Consider the following 20,873-nt stretch of genomic DNA (forward strand, 5'->3'; position numbering starts at 1 on the left):
TGCTCAGACTACTTTGTCATATATTTTAAATACACAATCGGGACTTAACGCGATGTAAACACTTTTACAGGTAAGTAGTACCTACATACCGTCGTGGTCACGACGTGGTATAATCCACTTCGAAACTTCGGCAATAAAGAACCACGGTCTTTAGACAAGTGGCAAGCGAATTCGTCTATGGAATCAACATCGCTAGCAAGTCCGTGAGTTGAAACGAGTCACACGGCGTTGCTATCTAATTCTATCTCACGGACTCGCTAGCGATGTCGATTCCATCGACGAATTCGCTTGCCACTTGTCTAGAGGGCTAGGTATGTAGGTACTATTCACCTGTAAAAGCTTTTACATCGCGTTAAGTCCCGATTGTGTATTTAAAATATGTGTAAACAAATCGAAAGTTTAAAATTAACTACTTTGTCATAATTTCGCTCATCACTTGTACCGTGGACTGTTTTCTGGTTAGTCATATTGGTTTATCGTCACGTATGACAGAAACTTTATCAGTAGAAATATGGGTCGGCGATCTGGCTGTATGTCACCTAAATTAATGCATTAAAGCATTATAATTCAGCGTTTCTGTCAATGATGTTACTTATATTACGTATACTAGCGACTTGTCCGTTTTAACACGGTTTTCTTGAAAATAAAATACAGTTTATGTTACTAGCTGATGCGTAGCATTCTATAGGTGGACGAAATTTTAAAATTAGTTAAATAATTTGGCCGTACATTCCCGGCATAGAATAGGCTACCCCTTCCAATCCCGTGGGTGTCGTAAGGGTCGACTAAGGGAGAGCGAGGGATGGGCAGCACCGTTCCTTTTAAAACATCTGTAAAGGCTGACTGCGGTTGCCAATCCGCTTGCCAAACGTGGCGACTACTAGAAAACCCCCTCAAGGGTGAGGCTTATGTTCAGAAGTGGACAGTTAAAGGCTGATGTGATAATGGTGAAATAATTTTCAATTTTATTCATTACCAGCAAACAAATAACAATCAAACCTCTTCGCTGCTTCTCCTGTCTGAATACTAAATATATAATGTACATAAATACTTTGTATACTTACTCAGTTATCCTAATTTAAGATTGTTAGTCACTAAACAAAATAAGGTAAAAAATAATAATATAATAAATATAAAATACTAAAATAAATAATAGATGGCGCTGGAATCGAGACTTGTGATGTTTGTCTATTATTTTGTAATTAAATATTTTTTTTTATACCACTGAGGTGGCAAACAAGCATACGGCCCACCTGATGGTAAGTGGTTACCGTAGCCTATGAACGCCTGCAATACCAGAGGTTTTTTTTTTTATTAGATGACAAATGGATTGGTATCCCCGCCTGCGCTAACGGGATACGCTGACGGGGCACCAGTGAAGGGTGATCGATGAGGACGAAAACAGGCCCGTTAGCCCATCATGATGAATTCATCAGGAATTAATCATGATAGTTTCCAAGGGGAACCGTGAGGAGGTCGACCTGGTTTGATATATTGCTAGCAATGGGATTCTCAGTCTCCATTACTAACAATCCCTTTCCCCCCTACCAGAGGTATTACGCGCGCGTTGCCGACCCTGAAGAAACCTCTTTACCTCTCTTTTGAAAAACCCCATGCTGTGGTCTCTTGGAAAAACCTCGGCAGGGAGCTCATTCTATAACCTGAGTGTTCGTGGGAGAAAACATTTCTGAAAAAATTTGAAGTAATATTACTAAATTGACAAGTGGTTTTTATTATTATGTATGATTGTGAAGTGACACATAATACGCGATCTTATCTAGAAATTTGATTTCAAATTACCTTCAATTACATAATAATCAATAAAAACCACAAGTTTACGACGATTTTAACTCCATCTAGTATTACGTATCCTATTTTGTTTTCTAACCAAATACCTTAAGGTTTATGACTTAAATTAGGATATATTTTCATTGTTTAAGCGTGATTAAGTAGCAAATATAACGACATATTTACAAAATTTTCATTTTTTTAAAACACAGGGGCGAATGAGCATGCGGCTCACCTGATGGTGAGTCTTAAGTCCTAAGGAATGGCAACGCATGGGGGGTATCATGGGCGAAACAGTATACTCTGTTATGTGCATGGTACTGCTCATGTCTATAGGCGACGGTTACCACTTTCCATCAGGTGGGCCGTCAGCTTGTTTGCTATTCTAAGTTGTATAAAAAAGAATAAAACACTTTAATACGGGTAACTAAAATAGGGTTATGAGACGTCTGATGTCTTGATGAATAAGGGGGTAAATGTAAGTCAATTTCACAACAATTGGTTGAACCATTAATGAATCAAAATGTAAGAAATAAACACTTTCATATGTATAACGCTTAGATTATATAGATAGTGTCTCCATACAAATGCTTTGAGAAAAGCGGGTCGACTTTTTCATACAACTTTGCGTGATATATTTTTTTTATGCATTTTAGAATGGCAAACAAGCTGACGGCCCACCTGATGGAAAGTGGTAACCGTCGCCTATAGACATGAGCAGTACCATGGACATAACAGAGTGTACTGTTTCGCCCACGATACCCCCCATGCGTTGCCATTCCTGAGGACTCAGGTGTTACTCCTCTGTACCCTGTAAATTCACGCCATATCCCACCCTTCAAACCGAAACATAGCCATACAAACACAACTGCTTCACGGTAGAAACATGCATGCATAATAAATAGTTACGATTGATACCTTTATAATTTCCATATTAATTTTGTCTTATAATTTCTGCATCTTTTTAATGCATAAATACTCATTTTATTTATTAAATAATACAACAAGGTATATTATGCCTAAGTATATAGAACACTGATAAAAAAAACGAGTCGGTTAATTTGACAATTAGCTGACAAAATGTTGACCCGTTTTTGAGGCTCGACGCTCTATCTAAATAATCTAATTATAATCTTTAGAAAGAAACGCTTTGTCCTTATTTAAAAATGTACATACATAGATAATCTAGTATTATTTAATTCCTTAAAATTGTTTACTTCATTTCGTACTGTATAATTACGTTAAAGTAAATGCTGTGAATACCTTAAATAGGCGTGTGCATTAATATTGTATTGTATTTAATGTTTGTTATATGTGTTATAATAATGCAATATGCTGTTGGTGTTCCTTTAAATAAATAAATGAATAAATACATAATACATTATTAAATATATAACAGTGTGATATATATAATACGAGGTTCGATTTTCACGACTGTGCCCGCACGTGGCCTTATGCAATCGACAGATAAGTCACGGTGAATCATTCTCTATCTGACCGCTGGACCTTGCACGTGCTCCAGTTCAAACGTTCTGCTAACCACATAACTATGCTAATAGAATTATTTACATTATTTTTCGTCATATTTATGAGTAAACAGTAGATGGACGGTAAAAGTAGGTCTTCTACAGCTCTCTTATAAAAGGAATTAACTAAAGAAATGTATAGTTTTTTTTTTATTGAATTTTGTAAAAAGAACTGTCGTATTGTATGGGTGTTATTTTTATAAAAGCATGCGGCTCACTTGATGGTAAGTGATTACCGCCATATAGGTACTCATAATATCAGAAAAATTGCAAAAATGTCGTTTGCATTTTAGAAAGAAATATATTCTTTTCTTGAAGATTTCAATGTGTTAGGAGGTTTTGGATACTAAAAAGAACCATATAGTTACAGGCACAGTTGTTCTTTTGTCTTTTTTTCGAAAATTTTAATTTTTTTTATGCAATTTCGAATAGCAAGCAAGCTGACGGCCCACCTGATGGAAAGTGGTAACCGTCGACTATTGACATTAGCAGTACCATGAACATAACAGACTTACCTTACAGACATAACTGAGGACTAAGGTGTTATTCCTCTAATAATACATATTTTATAAGAGACGGGAATTACTGGAATTGTTTAGGTAAACCATAATCATCATCTTCCTACCCTTATCTCAATCATTTGAGGTCGGCGTAATATGATTTTATCCATATTACAAAAAGATTTGGTTTTTAGTTTTACGACCGGCCACCTGCCTGACGTCAACCCTCTTTGGGAATGCATTTGTTAGTGGTTTCCGCCACCTACGGTATGGAGGAAAGGATTGAGGAAAAAAGGAAGGGAAAGTTGGAAAAGCGTAAAGGAAATTGGTGAATGAGGGGAATAAGGGACTTATGTGGGAAAGGAAAGGGGGGACACTGCAGTTGCGGAAAGGACTGGGACACTGCAGCGGCTCGGTAAGCCGGGATCGCATACCCGTATGCCCTTATTCTAGAATCGGACAGATTTCTAGAGAAGAACACCCCTGACGCTGTAGGTAAACTATAATCTTATATATAAAATTCTCGTGTCACGGTGTTTGTTACCAAACTCCTCCGAAACGGCTTTACCGATTTTTATGGAATTTTGTGTGTATGTATGTAGGTAGGTCTGAGAATCGGCCAACATCTATTTTTCATACTCCTCAATGATAAGGGTGACCCTCCTCAAAAAAATTTTTTTATTTTTCTTGCAAATTTTTCCATTTTTATTTTATTATGATTGAGCATTGAAAAATACATACAACCTCAAATTTTCACAATCGAATATAAAAATTGTTGTAGGATAAATTTTCATGTATAGTTCTAAAAATAATGTATGTATATGGTAAAACAACGTTTGCCGAGTCAGCTAGTATACATATATAATGTAAGTAACACAGATATGAAGCCGTATGGTCCCGGCGTAGAATAGACCACCCCTTCTCCCTCTTTATAAAGTTTCAAATTCGTTATATTTATAGAAAAAAATGACTATGATATATTAGTACAAAATCCTGGCGCAGATCATGCCCAATCTCCGTTAATTAACCCAATAAAAGTTAAAACGAGCTACTGTTAACTTCAAGTTCGGAAGTTACGGGGCCCGGTCACAGTTTTTCAATTAGGCAAAGTAAATTTCCAGCTGCTTTTAATGTAATCACTTTTAAATAACATTATTAAAATAGAAACGATGGGAATACAATGAACTCAGATATTTTACGCTAATATTATAGTATTTATAGAAAATTAATAAATAATTAACTCAAAATCGATAAAAATTGTTACCGACGGTTAAATAGCTATATCAGGGGGGAATGGGATTGTTAAGTAATGTAAGGGGTCTAACTGACTCGTTGCTATCAATACAACCTGTCAGGTCGACCTCCACGCTGTTCCCCCTGGAAACCGTCGTGGTTGATTCTAGTGGAATTCGTCACGATGGGCTAACTGACCTGCTTCATTTTTACCTGTCATCTATCATTGGTGCCCCGTCAGTGTATACCGATAGCGCAGGCGGGGTTACCATTCCATTATCATCGATTAAAAAAATTATCATTATATTTATATAATGTGTATATATACATATACATATACATATACATATACACATACATATACATATAAATATAGATATACATAGACATATACATATATATATATATATATATATATATATATATATATATATATATATATATATAAAATTATTTTATTAGTTTTAAAATAAGCAAAGCTTGTGCTATGTGCATTAGATAACTGATAACTATTCTTAAATACTGTTCAATGGATGATAATGGAATGGTAACCCCGCCTGCGCTAACGGTATACACTGGCGGGGCACCAGTGGAGGGCGATAAATGAAAATGAAAAGGTAGGTCAGTTAACTCATCGTGATGAATACACCTGATATTCATCACGATGGTTTACAGGGGGGACCACGTGGAGGTCGACCTGACGGGGTACCAATGGGGCTAGTAGTCCACATTGCTAACAATTCCTTCCCCCCTTCTTAAATACAGTTACCGATAAAAATTATGAATATCTATACAAATGTTTGTTTTATCCAAACATTGAATTTGCGACTCTAATAAGGCGAGGCAGTGTGTTAAACTATTACACTCCAAAGACAGTCATGTAGAAAATTCGTGAAAGAAATACATAAAATCTTGTACGCACTCAGGCGGCCCTGACATAATTTTATTACCATTAATTTGCTTAAACATGTTGGTATTTTGTTATCATAATTATCAACGAATAAATACTGTATAATTCTGAGGAAACCAGCATAAACTGGCGAGTTAATATATTTAATTAAACAGTTAACTAACTTCACGTTAAATACGCACCCGATGTGGTCAGAAGGCTCGTCAAAGTTAGAGGTGGCTGTGAACATGGTGGATAGCGGATAGCGGTTTTAGCGAAGCTAGAATATTACTGCGAGTTGGTTGTACAATACAACAATTTAATGTTTGTATTTTGAATTTGAATGAAAGTAATGTAACGGTTATATTTATTTATTTATTTATTTTACACTTTATTGCATCAAGTAAAAAAATAATGATAAATACAGTAAATATTAATGAGATGTGATACAAAAGGTGACCTTATCACAAAAAAAATCTTTTCCAGACAACCTTCAAGTAGAGGATATTGAGAAAAAGACAAGTTTGTAATAGATGAATATTCAAACAAAAGGTCTGCACAATAACTGATTTATCCTTTTTACGTTTATAGTAACATTGGTACACAATAGTTCTATAGAATGGTAACGCATGAGGTACCATTAACAACATAGTGTTTACCATGGTACCGTTCATGATTGTAAGCGTCAGTTACAACATTCCATCAGGTTGTCAAATGTCTTAGTACCATAAAAAATTTGCATTCTTATCTCGGGTCAGGTGAAAGGTGAATAAAATATGAATACACAAAAATGTAGTCAAACCATAAGTATAAATAGACTGGAGAGAAGTAAAACTCATATACTGTTATTCATTAATGTCCCAATATTTACTCCTCTTCCCTTAAAACCTATCTTGTAAGGTTTGTCACAAACTCATAATTAAACTAAAAACTTTTTTCTTTTTTATACAATTTAGAATGCCAAATAAGCTAACGGCCCACCTTATTGAAAGTTGTAACCGTCGCCTATAGACATGAGCAGTACCATGGACATAACAGAGTATACTGTTTCGCCCATGATACCCTCCATGCGTTGCCATTCCTGAGGACTCAGATGTTATTCCTCTGTACCCTGTAAATTCACGCCATATCCCACCCTTAAAACCGAAACACAGCCATGCAAACACAACTGCTTCACGGTAGAAATAGAAACACGAATGGGACAGAGGTATCCAAGCAAACGATTTTTGTACAAAGTCTCCCTCTGGTGAGATTTGACATACTTTACGATATGGCATAACACACGTGCGAGTAAGATGCACATAGTCGCCACAATTTATTTTCAAATAGGGAAGCATGTCAAAATTTAAATTAACTTTGTTTAAATAGACTTGTTTACAAACTTTTTTTAAATCGTCATATTTTATGATTCAACTGTCCGGAATGTTGTTTTGTTATCCACTGAGAATATGCCACAAACAGAACAGTTACTCTTTTACATCTCTGTTACCTTTATATGTATTTACGTCTATTTTTTATGGGTAATATTACCATTACTCCTATATCTACATATTGAGTTCCACTGGACATCATCGATGGTGAAAAAAAGTCATTACCTATTCCGATATCGCCCATAAAAATCAGCGGGTCTAACATGAAATGAAATTCCGAAATTTCGGACTCAATTTCGTGTTTTTGTTTATACCAAAATCGGACCAATAAATGGAGTTTAACATTTCGTTCGTCATACATCCTATCATAAAAGTCCAAAGGAATAAATAATATTTAAACATTTTTAATATTTCCAAACGGCACGTATTATGTAATTTTAACATTAAATTTCTGTATCGTTTGACTCCGAAATTTCGGAAAACATTTCACGGTAGACCCTCAGACATTTATATTAATTTCTATCGATCTTTAGTTTCAATATTATTTTTTGGATACCTTGTATTTAATGTATCCGTTATGGGACCGAATACAGAGATATTGTATCTACAATTGCTATATATTATCAACCCATAGTGGATACAATGCCCGCCACTCTCTCTCTTATGCAACGTAAACACACGTTTACTCAGCGATAGGCTTACGATAGTGACGTGAAGACAGACAATTTAATCGAGCCCTTTGGTTAATGTAATCTCTAGAATCATCTAAATTAATGCAAACTGGTAGCTTTAGTGCAGGCAACGGTGCCCACCGTTATAGCTACTTTTAGTTTTAAACGTAGATAAAATGCTCGCCTTAGTTTCCGTATTGTGAGTAATATTAGCTATGCCCTGAAGCTTTATTCTGATAGAATGTTGTAGTTGGAAAACACGTATTAGAAATTCAAAGCGTAGTATGCAACCTCGACTAGGAAGGTGTTTTTTTTTAATGGATGATAATAGAATGGTAACCCCACCCGCGCTATCGGTATACACCGGCGGGCACCAGTGAAGGATGAGAGGTGAGGATGAAGTAGGTCAGTTAGCCCATCGTGACAAATTCAACAAGAATTGTTCACGATGGTTTCCAGGGGGAACCACGTGGAGATCGACCTAATAAGGCATATTGCTAGCAATGGGGCTGTCAAACTCTATTACTAACAATCCCTTTCCCCCCACTAGGAAGGTGTTAAGGACTGTCTGTTATGGGGACGTCCATTCCTATAATATTACTAGCTGACTAGGTAAACGTTGTTTTACCATATACATTATTTCGAGAACTATACATGAAAATATATCGTACTGCAATCATTGAGGGGTATGAAAAATAGATGTCGGCCGATTTTCAGACCTACCCAATATGCACACAAAATTTCATAAAAATCGGTAAAGCCGTTTCGGAGGAGTTTGGTAACAAATACCGCGACACGAGAATTTTATATATTAGATTATTCTGACTGTAAATATCAAACCAATTCTTGTAATGTATTTTGATAATCACAGGTAGTGTATTGACCTATGACCTTTGTATGTTTAAGAAAGTCACATCTCTGTAAATTTTATAATATCCTCCAATCGCGTTATATCCTACCGATTCCCCTGACTTAAGACGAACAGACAAAATGGTTTTTTTTTACAACACAGAGGGCAATCGAGCATGTGGCTCACCTGATGGTAAGTGACTACCGCCGCCCATGGTCACTCACAACACCAACGGCATTGCAGGTGTGCTGCCGGCCTTTTAAAAGGGAGTATGCTCTTTTCTTGAAGGTTATGTTGTCGTATCGGTTCGGAAATACTGCTGCTGGAAGTTGATTCCAAAGAGTGGTTGTGCGTGGGAGAAAGTGCCTTGAAAAACGCACGGTGGAGGACCGCCACTCGTCCAGATGGTTGGGATGAAACTTTAGTTTATGGCGGGTTGTACTCATACGATGGTGAACATCAGCAGCAGAAACTCTACAACGAGTTACTGTTTTTGTGCCTCCCTTGGTCAAGAACCTATTTTTTGTGTGAAGAAATCCTGGACCCCCTGGACAGGTTCTATAGATCGCTTCCAAGTATCGAGTACATACCTTACATAGTGTGGTATTATACGAAAAGACTAAAATAGTTCAACGCCATTATGATATTCAGGTGGCGTGGCTTCCTGAAACCTGGTGCACCCTGAGCGTATACCACCTACGCTAAATCTGCGGTCAAGGTAAGCCTATTTTGTGATCTACAAACTTCTTTGATGGCCTATTCTATGCCGGGACTACATGAACAAATACTTATTACACGAATGGAAAAGTTGTAAAGCGGGTATCGTTAGAAACCGTACTCGAATTTACCGGTAAAATTACTTGTTATTTAAAAGGATATTACTAATTCAAATCCTATAGATGTTTTTTTTTTTCATTTAAGAGTTTCCTCTTATCGGTGCAACTAATTCATGCATCTTCTCCATCCAGCTCTATCCCAGGCCATATCCTTTATCTGCCCATACGACATGACGCCTAGTGTTTCCTTTATCTGTCCCATGTAGTTAATCCTTGGTCTTCCTCTTCCTCTTTTGCCCTCTATCTATAGATGTATACGAAACAAAATCCATTAAAAATGGTTAAATTGTTGTATTAACTGTAATAGATTGAATCATTAAATCAAGCCACAATTTTGGTAATACTCCGAACGCAGGGTTCGGCTAGCCATAAAAATATGTAAATTCCACCCACGTAGGAAGTAATTCTGCTTAATTGCGAGCGCAGTTTATATATTAAAATCACGCGACTCTACACGATTAGTTGCGATAATTTGTAGCCAATAATGTTAGGCTATTAGGAAGGGAATGGAAATCACGAAATGAGACATTATTCAGGGGTATATCACCCTAGTCATCAGGAATGGCAACGCAAAAGGGGTATCATTGGGGAGAAAGGGATTGTTAGTAATAGAGACTGAGAATCCCATTGCTAGCAATATACCCAACCAGGTCGACCTCCTCGCGGCTCTCCCTGGAAACTATCATGGTTAATTCCTGATGAATTCATCATGATGGGCTAACTGGCCTGTTTTCATTCTCATCTATCACCCTTCACTGGTGCCCCGCCAGCGTATACCGTTAGCGCAGGCGGGGCTACCATACCATTTTCACCCATAAAAAAGTGGTATCATTGGCGACACAGTATGCTCTGTTATGCCCATAGCGCTGTTCATATCTATAGGCGACTGTTACGATTTTCCATTAGGTGTTTTCCATTGTCGTCAGCTTGTTTGCTAAACTAAGTTGCTTAAGAATAAATGAAAAAAAAAACTCTATTAAAGTACTTGGACAACATTATAACTTAAGGTTGATATCTTCCAACAGCGGGAAAAGGATTGTTAGTAATGGGGTCTAACTGATCCATTGCCCACAATACACTCTATCAGGTTGACCTCCACGTGGTTTCCCCTGGAAACCATCGTGGTTAATTCTTGTGGAATTCGTCACGATGGGCTGACTGACATGCTTTCATTCTCATCTATCACCTCTCAATGGTGCTTCGGCAGCGTATACAGATAGCGCAGACGGGGTTACCATTTTGTTATAACCCATTAAAAAAAAGATACATACATACATACATATCTGTCACGCCTGTCTCCCATTAGGGTAGGCAGAAACAATGGAACGCCAAATGCTTCGATTCAAACAAACCTCTTTCGCTTCTTCCACATTCATCAATCTTGTCATACACGCTCGTCGGTTACGGGTACTTTTAATTTGGCCCTTCTTCAGCACGTCGCCTATTTGGTCGACATACGTCCGTCTAGGGCGGCCCCTACCGACATCTCCATTCATTCTTGCTCGATAAATCTCTTTCGTAATTCTTCTTTCATCCATCCTCTCCAAATGACCAAACCAACGCAACATTCCTTTTTCAATTTTTGTCACTACATCGTCTTTCAGTCCACACTTCTCTCTAACCACACTGTTTCTTACTCTATCTTTTAAAGTAATACCACACATACTTCTCAAAGCTCTCATCTGTACAGCATTTATCTTACTTAAGATATATTTTTTTATTCTATCTCTAGTTATATATAATAAATTAATTGTCTGTGTAGTTACTGCAGGCAGTCTAAACCGAAATATTATCTTGTCACAAGGTAATATTTCGCTTAGAGAAGTGTCTAACACTATTAAGAAATTCATAAAATACAAATAACGAAAGTAATTTTGAAATTTAATAACGTAACTACAATTTGTAGTGACGTAATTAAATTGTCATAAAATATAACATGAGTTTTAAATATTGTTATAGTATATAGAAAATTTGTTATTTTCATGAATTTGTAATTGAATAAAATATTATAAATTTGTAATGAAAAGAACATAATAAACAATAAAACTGTTCTTGTAATTTTGTAAATTATGAATAAATGATCTTTATATATATATATATATATATATATATATATATATATATATATATATATATATATATATATATATATATATATATATATATAGCTAATTCGACATTATCGCAGCTAGTAACATATACATACGTACTTCGTTACGAGAGTCTGTCAAAATCCCACAGCATACAGCTTGCCAGTATGCAATAGTAATACAAATAAAAAAAAAGGATTATTTATTTAACACTTTATTGTCCTAATATTACAGGATTTGTTGAGGAATTTTCAATAAGTATAGTGTAGTACAGAAGGCGGTCTTATTGCTAAGCAATCTACCCAAAGGGTAAAAGGAATTAAAGAATAAATAAAAAAGGTCGTGCGTTAAAAAAATAGATTTTTTTATGCAACTTAGAATAACGAACAAGCTGATGGCCCACCTGATGGAAAGTGGTAACCGTCGCCTATAAACATGAGCAGTACCATGCACATAACAGAGTGTACTATTTCGCCAAGATTATATTATTATTACATTTAGAGATTGGTTCTATGATAATTTATAGAGAAGTTGGTTAGTTCTTATTGATTTCTATTGAAATAGAACATGAATAAACAGCAACAGTAGCTGGTGGCAATTCAAAACTATAATACGTTGTCAAACTGACAATTTTGTTAAAAGCAATACAAAAGTTACCTAATCTTAGGAACGGAGTGAAACTTTTGTTTGAACGATTAAGTCTATAAACAATTGGAAACATGAGGAATTTATGTCGAGGCGTCAGCGCGGTGACAGTCGACAGATATGGGACAGTATCACGCTATAGTGGATGCAACACAAAAACAATGGAGTTGGGAATGTTTTTCTAAATTTTAGAATTCTAAATTTACGTAGTTTTCATTTCATATTAATTTTAAAACGACTTAAAAAAGATTTGTTATTACACATCGCTTTTATTGTTGTTCTTGTATGTACCAGAAGGAGACTTTGTACAAAAGTCGATTGCTTGGGTACCTCTGTTCCATTCGTGTTTCAACCGTAAAGCAGTTATGTTTGCATGGCTGTGTTCTGGTTTGAAGGGAAATGGCGTGAATTTAAAGGGTGCAATGGAATAACACCTGAGTCCTCAGGAATGGCAACGCATGGGAGGTATCATGACCGAAACAGTATACACTGTTATGTCCATGGTACTGCTCATATCTATAGGCGATGGTTACCACTTTCCATCAGGTGGATCATCAGCTTTTTTTCCATTCTAATTTGTATAAAAAAAAAATCTAGTATGTATGTTACGCTATATCAATAATTAAAAAGTTTTAAATCTATTTTGATTTATTTTTACAATCGGTATGATTTTATGTCGGTTTCAAATTCAATGTCAGGATTTAAGAGCTAATTATTTGTGGAGCAAACACTGAAATTATATTAAAAAAATTTTGAAATATAAAAGTAATGATCGTTCTACAATATATATGATGTACTATATTAAAGTATTGAAGACATAGATATAGATCGTAAGATAAGTAAACTGAAGTAAGCGGGTAGAGATTTTTTTTTACAACACAGGGGGCAAACGAGCATGCGGCTCACCTGATGGTAAGTGACTATCGCTGCCCATGATCACCCACAACACCAGCGGCATTGCAGGTGTGCTGCCAGCCTTTTCCGTGGCAACCTTGTTCCATATTGCTTAAACTACAGGTATATATATATATATATATATATATATATATATATATACCATATATACATACATATACATATACTATCTTTTACCCGTGACTTCGTCCATGTGACCGGGATATGTAGATTGACCGGGATGAAAAAATAGTCTATTCCCTTCTTCAACGCATGTACGTGTATACTTTCATACTGGTTGGTCTATTCATTAAGGTTATTCTGTAACGCTCTAAGGATCTATGATAACAAACTCGCTTTCACATTTATAACATTAAGACTAAGAATTAAGCAAGTTGTGCTGCTTAATATCTTAAACGCCAAGGTCATCGAAAAATGATAAGGATTTTAAATTACATTATTTATATGAAAGATTATGTTCAAACATTTCGTTGTTACTTTACTGTGACATTAAAAACTTTAACAGCTAATTTTGGGGTCAAAGCGTTATTTAAGTTAGAATTGACATGAAAACGGATTTCCTTTTGAAATTTCGGACTTGAAATTATGTTTTCATGGGTAAATGTGGAAGTTAGGTAAATAAAACTGTATATAATTACAATAAATAATAATAATAAATAACAAGGTTATTTAACTTAAATTTGATAAAAAACTAGTGACACGACACGGCTTCGCACGGGTAGTAGAGTTATGTTTACATGTTTTGCTTCAGCTTGTTGCGTTAAGTATGAATTAGATGGGTATAGCTAGTTATCCTTAACAGATAGACAGATGCCATCGCGGACTTTTTTGTAAACCTATAAAAGAGAAATAATATTACCATACATTGTTTTGTTATATCTCAAACGGATTAGACAGCGTTTTCGATGAAACCTCTCAGTTGAGCTAATTTCTTCCGATATCTTTAATAATTATAGTTGTAAGTCAATAAATTAAGTTAAAATAATATTAAACTATACATATAAACATTCCTCTTGACTCACTCTATCTATTGATGAAAATCGCATTAAAATCTGTTACGTAGTTTTAAAGATCTAAGCGTACAGACGGCGGGAAGCGACTTTGTTTTACACTATGTAGAGAAGATATGATATATTTATAAGATTGCCTTATACAACTTAGAATGGCAAACAAGCTGATGGCTCACCTGATGGAAAGTGGTAACCGTCGCCTATAGACATGAGCAGTACCATGGACATAACAGAGATATACTCTTTCGTCCATGATACCCCCCATGCGTTGCCATGCCTTCAGACCGAAACACAGCCATGCAAACACAACTGCTTTACGGTTGAAACACAAATGGGATGGAGGTGCCCAAGCAAACGACTTTTGTACAAAGTCTTTCTCTAGTAAGATAATATATATATATATATATATATATATATATAAACCACATAGTTCAGTACATAATTCTGTGGTATTGTAGTAATTTTGTTCCTGAGGACTCAGGTTTTATTCCTCTGTACCCAGTAAATTCACGCCATATCTCATCCTTCAAACCGAAACACAGCCATGCAAACACACAAACACAATGCTTTACGGTTGAAACACGAATGGGACAGAGGTACCCAAGCAAACGACTTTTGTTCAAAGTCTATTATGTAAATTTTAAATAACTAAAAGTAGTTTAATTTAAACCACAGTATTGGTAAATATAGACCGCAGGTAATGCCCTTAATCTATGTTGGTAAAAGAGCATACAGCTCATTTGATGGTGAACGGTTACCATGATCTATAAATGTCGACATCAGCAGTGTTACGTACAGGGTTATAGGAAATTATATAATTAACAAGCCACCCGACCTGGCTTCGTACAATCTTTTAAAATAAAATATAACAATATATAATATAACAAATAAGTTAAATCGTGCACTTAGTTACCACGTCTTAGTGTGAAAAGTCAATTTTTTGTTTTTTAATTTGGAAAAAATATTTAGAGTCACTGATCGAAAATTTCATAAAATAATGTTAATGATTTAAAATTCTCTCTCTCTCTCTCTCTCTATATATATATATATATATATGTATATATATATATATATATATATATATATATATATATATATATAAATATATATATAAATATATATATATATACTAGCTGACTCGGCAAACGTTGTTTTACCATATACATTATTTCGAGAACTATACGTGAAAAATTATCCTACTACAATTATATTCGATTACAGGGGTTGATTGTCAAAGCTTGAAAATAAAATATGTCAAAAAAAAAAATAAAAAAAAAATTTATGGGTAGGTCATCCTTATCCTTGAGGGGTATGAAAAATAGATGTTGGCCGATTCTCAGACCTACCCGAAACGGACACAAAATTTCATAAAAATCGGTAAAGCCGTTTCGGAGGAGTTTGGTAACAAACACCGCGACACGAGAATTTTATATATTATATATACTAAAAATATTATAACACATCCACTATTCGATAAAATCCATTTGCTGTACGCGGACGTGAAAAAGGCATCAAATGACATACGGCCCTTGCATTTAAAAATTGCCCCCCTTTTCACCCAGTTTGTAGAGTGCCCGGCGGGGGATGTGGGTCCGGACAAAATGGTCGCTCCTCATACATTATACTTCTATAGTGTTGTATAATAATCGATTATCAATCAATCGATTGTGTACATTTATGTATAATCTAAATATCGAGTTATTAATCGATATTATACATTCATAATTACCTATGTGTATATATGTACACGTATGTATATACACTGTATTTACATTATTTATATCACACTATAATAGGGTAAGATAGTGTGACTATCTTACCTACTCTTACCTCTTTACAAATGGTTACCATGAAATTAGTGCTGTCAATATCTGAACTATAACGACATGGTTTTGATTTATTTTGTATATTAATTAACCTGACTTTATGGACACTCATTATTATACATGGTTTCTTTCATACATGCAGTTTACTTGCAAACACCCACTCTAACTTGGCTACCTTGCTTTAGGATTATAATTTTCGTTTGTATAAACAAAATCCGTTATTGGCTCTATTTATAAGAAATTAATCATTTTATTGGTAGTTAGTATTATAAAACACTATATGTAAAAGATAAAATTATTCTAGTATTTGTAATTTAACTGTTAGTGATTATTTATTTATTTAACTCTTAATTTGCACCAGAAATATGATGTGAAATACAGTAGCATAAAGTATACATAAAAATATATACATAAAAGTATCTTGGTAAATTAGAATGGATTAATTGTTAAAACTAATATAAACGTTTCTTTTTTTTTATTTGTTACAGAATAAACTTAAAAAATATTTAATTCATTTGAAAAATTCTTTCACTTGTGGAAGCTGTATTATCAGCGAGTAACACGGACTGTATTATATTGTGGTTAATGATAACTTATATGGAGAACATAATCGATTAATCGATTAATTATATTTCGAATCGAACTATCGATTAGGCATCGATACACAACAATTGTTATGCAACACTAGGCCTCCTATATGTTTGAGCTATCGTGAGTGCAGGCCCCGGGGCTATGCAGCTCGGTTTTTTTTTTATTTATTACCAGCATCGTTGAGAGGTAATCAATATTTTGTTCGAACAAGTACAACACAAAATATGTGTTTGCGACCGGATAATGATTTTTATCCGGGTCGGCTTATGAAAGGGCGGAATTAATTCGCGGGCAACACTCCTTGGTTACCAATGCGGGTCTGGATTACGTTTTATTTATAAAACTGAAACTGAATGATTTTATTCATTTATATTAAAAATGGTACTTTTTTTTTAATACAAAATTCCGCTTATGGGGAAGACTTATGTTCAGCAGTGGACAGTTAAGGGTTGAAATAATAGTAAAATATATATAAGGGATTAGTAATAATAATAATAATAATATTTTAGTTTAGGGGGTTAGTTGCCATCTCCTCTCCTTAAGAGGGGAGATGAGAATTTTGGTAAAATTTAAAAATAATATTTATTTAATTAGACTACATATGACCCATTTGGTTAGTTACAAATTGACTTAACCTATGTTAGTAAATGAGCGGTCATAACGCTTTTACATTGATAACCTGTCCCACCCAATATTTTAGGATGGGACAGTCCATTTTATCAGTAATAGGGAACAATATCCTTCCATCATATAACATTCCTAACTAAATAAAAAATTAAAGAGAGAATTTGTACAAAAGTCGATTGCTTGAGTACCTCTGTCCCATTCGAGTTTCAACCGTGGAGCAGTTGTGTTTGCATGGCTGTGTTTCGGTTTGAAGGGTGGGATATGGCGTGAATTTACAGGGTACAGAGGAATAACACCTGAGTCCTCAAGAATGGCAACGCATGGGGAGTATCATGGGCGAAACAGTATACTCTGTTATGTTCATGGTACTGCTCATGTCTATAGGCGACGGTTACCACTTTCCATCAGGTGGGCCGTCAGCTTGTTTGCCATTCTAAGTTGTATAAAAAAATAAATTCGAATGAGAGGGATTCCACGTAAGGACCACTCGTCGCAGGAATATAAGCCAAAGCTCATTATTGAAGCGTAAAGCCGTATTTTATTTTTCAAATACTATCTTCTGTTCCTGCGTTTACCTACTTTAAAATAAAAATACGAAAATAATTTATTCCCTTTTTTATAAAAAAGCAAATCTCTCACGAACCTATTTTAGTTAGTCTGCCTCTTTCTTTTGTGGTAAATTCAAAATTATTTTGGTGATCATAGCCTCCCCCATAATAGGGGGGGGGGGGGAGGAGTCTTGCCTGTAGTCGCCACGCTTGCCAAGTGGCTTGGCAACGCACATTTAATATGTAATAATCAGTAATTATTTCGCTGAATTAGGTCTTGCGGAAGTCTCGACTTATAGGTCCCGGCATAGAATGGACCACCCCTTCCTTTCCCGTGGGTGTCGTAAGAGGCGACTACGGGAGCTCATGGTGAAGGGATGGGTAGCAATGTCCCTCTTAAAATTTCTGTACAGGCCTAACTGCGGTTGCTAACCCGCCTGCCAAGCGTGGCAACTGCTGGCAAATCTCCCCTTATGGTGAAGATTTGTGTTCAGCAAGGGACAGCTACTATAACTGGTTACTATATGAGATGGAGAACACCGTGTGGTCCCAGCGTAGCATAGGCCAATTCTTCCTTTCTGTGGGTGTACTAAGAGGCGACTAAGGGAGGGCGAGGGAAGTGCAGCAGCGTCCCTCTTAAAACATCTCTAAAACCTAACCTCGGCAAATTCACCTGCTAAGCGTGACAACTACTGGTAAAACCCCCCAAGGGGGAGGCTTATGTTCAGCAGTGGACAGACAAAGGCTGATATAACAAGAAAATCATGTACTATATCATTATCTATATAATATTACTATAACATACATCCCATGTCTAGAACTAACAAAATTTTTCATCGTGCCTCCCACCAAATTGTTTATAATTACTCCTTTCCATCCGAAGGTTGCCTGGAAGAGATCGCTCTTAGCGATAAGTTCGCCCATTGTTTTCTCACTGTGATTATTTCTTGTAATTATTTATATTTATAATAAGTTTACTATTGTAATCTTTTGAAGGAAACAATAAAGAGTATCTATCTATCTATCTATGTGTATGAGATGGAGTAGTCCTAGGTTAGTCCGAGATAAACCTGGTCAGTGAACAATCTCCGCCAAGCCGACAAAGTCGCGGTTAAAAGCTAGTACTTCATATTCATAGCGTTCTCAGACAAACGGACAAAAGCCCTTTATTATTATTATTACCAACGTTCCAAGTTAATAAGCACTACAAAAGGTTTTAGAAGATTGTGAAGCACCATTCAGGTGCGCTGCAATTTTAAGGCAGCCATCGCTTGATAGCACTTTGTCTTTCCAAATGGAGTAGATATATTAACAAAAATAGCAAGTACGCTTTATCATTTGCCCTGTCTGTGTATGAGTGCCTTCAGTACTTTACAGGCTATGTTTAATTTGAAATAAAGATGTTTTATTTTGTACTCACTACAGTAACACAAAAGAATGAGTGAAATAAGAAAAACGTTGAGAAAATCTATCTATATCTATACTTATAATAAATCTGTAGAGAGGTCAATTCTGTACATGAAATATATTTCCAAAATAACTATCGGGCGGTGATTAGCGATTGATACTGATGCCAAAAATGCAATCAGTAAAATTTTTGTCTGTCTATCTGTATGTTCGTTGTAGATACAAAAACTACTCGACGGATTTTAACGGAACTTGGTATAATTATTCTTCATACTCCTGGGCAGGTTATAGTATACTTTTCATTACGCTACAATCAATAGAGGCACAGCAGTGAAGGGAAATGTTGGGAAAACGGGAGAAGTTACCCCATTTTTAAGCTTCCGTCGCGTGCGCAGCCTTAATGGTCAATAACTACAAAAAACTTATCCTAATCTAGCAACGCTGATCTAACAGCAGGCTTTTGGTGGGGGGAAGGGATTGTTAGTAATGGGGTCAAATAGTAATATACTATTAGAATATAGAATTCGTCAGGATGGGCTAACTGACCTGGTTTCATTCTCATCTATCATCCCTCACTGGTGCCTCGACATTGTATACCGATAGCGCAGACGCGGTTACCATACCATTATCACCCATTAAAAAGCAGGCTTTTGGTTTCTGTTTTAAAAGGTAAAAACAGGTACTACTAATGTATTAAGCGACCGATTAGTGTCTGGATGACCACTTAAACTGTGCTTCAGGTTTCAATATGGTTCTTCAAAAGGCGGGTAAAGCGGTTCCTTCAGGGTCGGCAACGCGCGCGTAATACCTCTGGTATTGCAGTCGTTCATAGGCTACGGTAACCGCTTACCGTCAGGTGGGCCGTATGCTTGTTTGCCACCTCAGTGGTATATAAAAAAAACTTAAAGCAATCGGGCCATATTTGTTTTTAGCGAACTTTATGTGCTGTCACATATTTTTGTTTTTATATCGGAATCGAGTCACGGAATTAAAAATTTTCATAGATATACATTACATTAGTTTTAAATACACAATCACTAGATCACGACGTGGTCCAATCCACGTCTGAACATTGGTAATAAAGAAGCAGGTATGTACGTACTATTTACCTGTAAAGATTTATTCATCGCGTTAAGTTTCAGTTTGTAGGGTGGGATATAGCAGTGAATTTACAGGGTCAGAGGAATAACACCTGAATCCTTAGGAATGGCAACGCATGGGGGGTATCATGGGTGAAACAGTATACTCTGTTTTGTCCATTGTACTGCTGATATATATAGGCGATAGTTACCACTTTCTATCAGGTGGGCCGTCAGCTTGTTTGCCATTCTAAGTTGCATAAAGAAAACTTGTAGGTAAAAAAAAAACTTTTTGTTTAAATTCTAAATAGATAGTTTTTAATTTAATAATTGTAAATGGTTAAAAAACAGTTTTTAAAAACTATTTTTAAATATTTATTGAATTTATATTTTTATACCGTATATTTTATAGAGTCCATAAGCCGCTGTAAGCTGTACGTAAAAAAATAAAATAAAATAAATTCATATTTCC

The sequence above is a fragment of the Galleria mellonella genome, unplaced genomic scaffold (genome assembly GCF_026898425.1).
Source record: "Galleria mellonella isolate WM207_F2 unplaced genomic scaffold, CSIRO_AGI_GalMel_v1 utg63, whole genome shotgun sequence".
Classification (NCBI taxonomy): domain Eukaryota; kingdom Metazoa; phylum Arthropoda; class Insecta; order Lepidoptera; family Pyralidae; genus Galleria; species Galleria mellonella.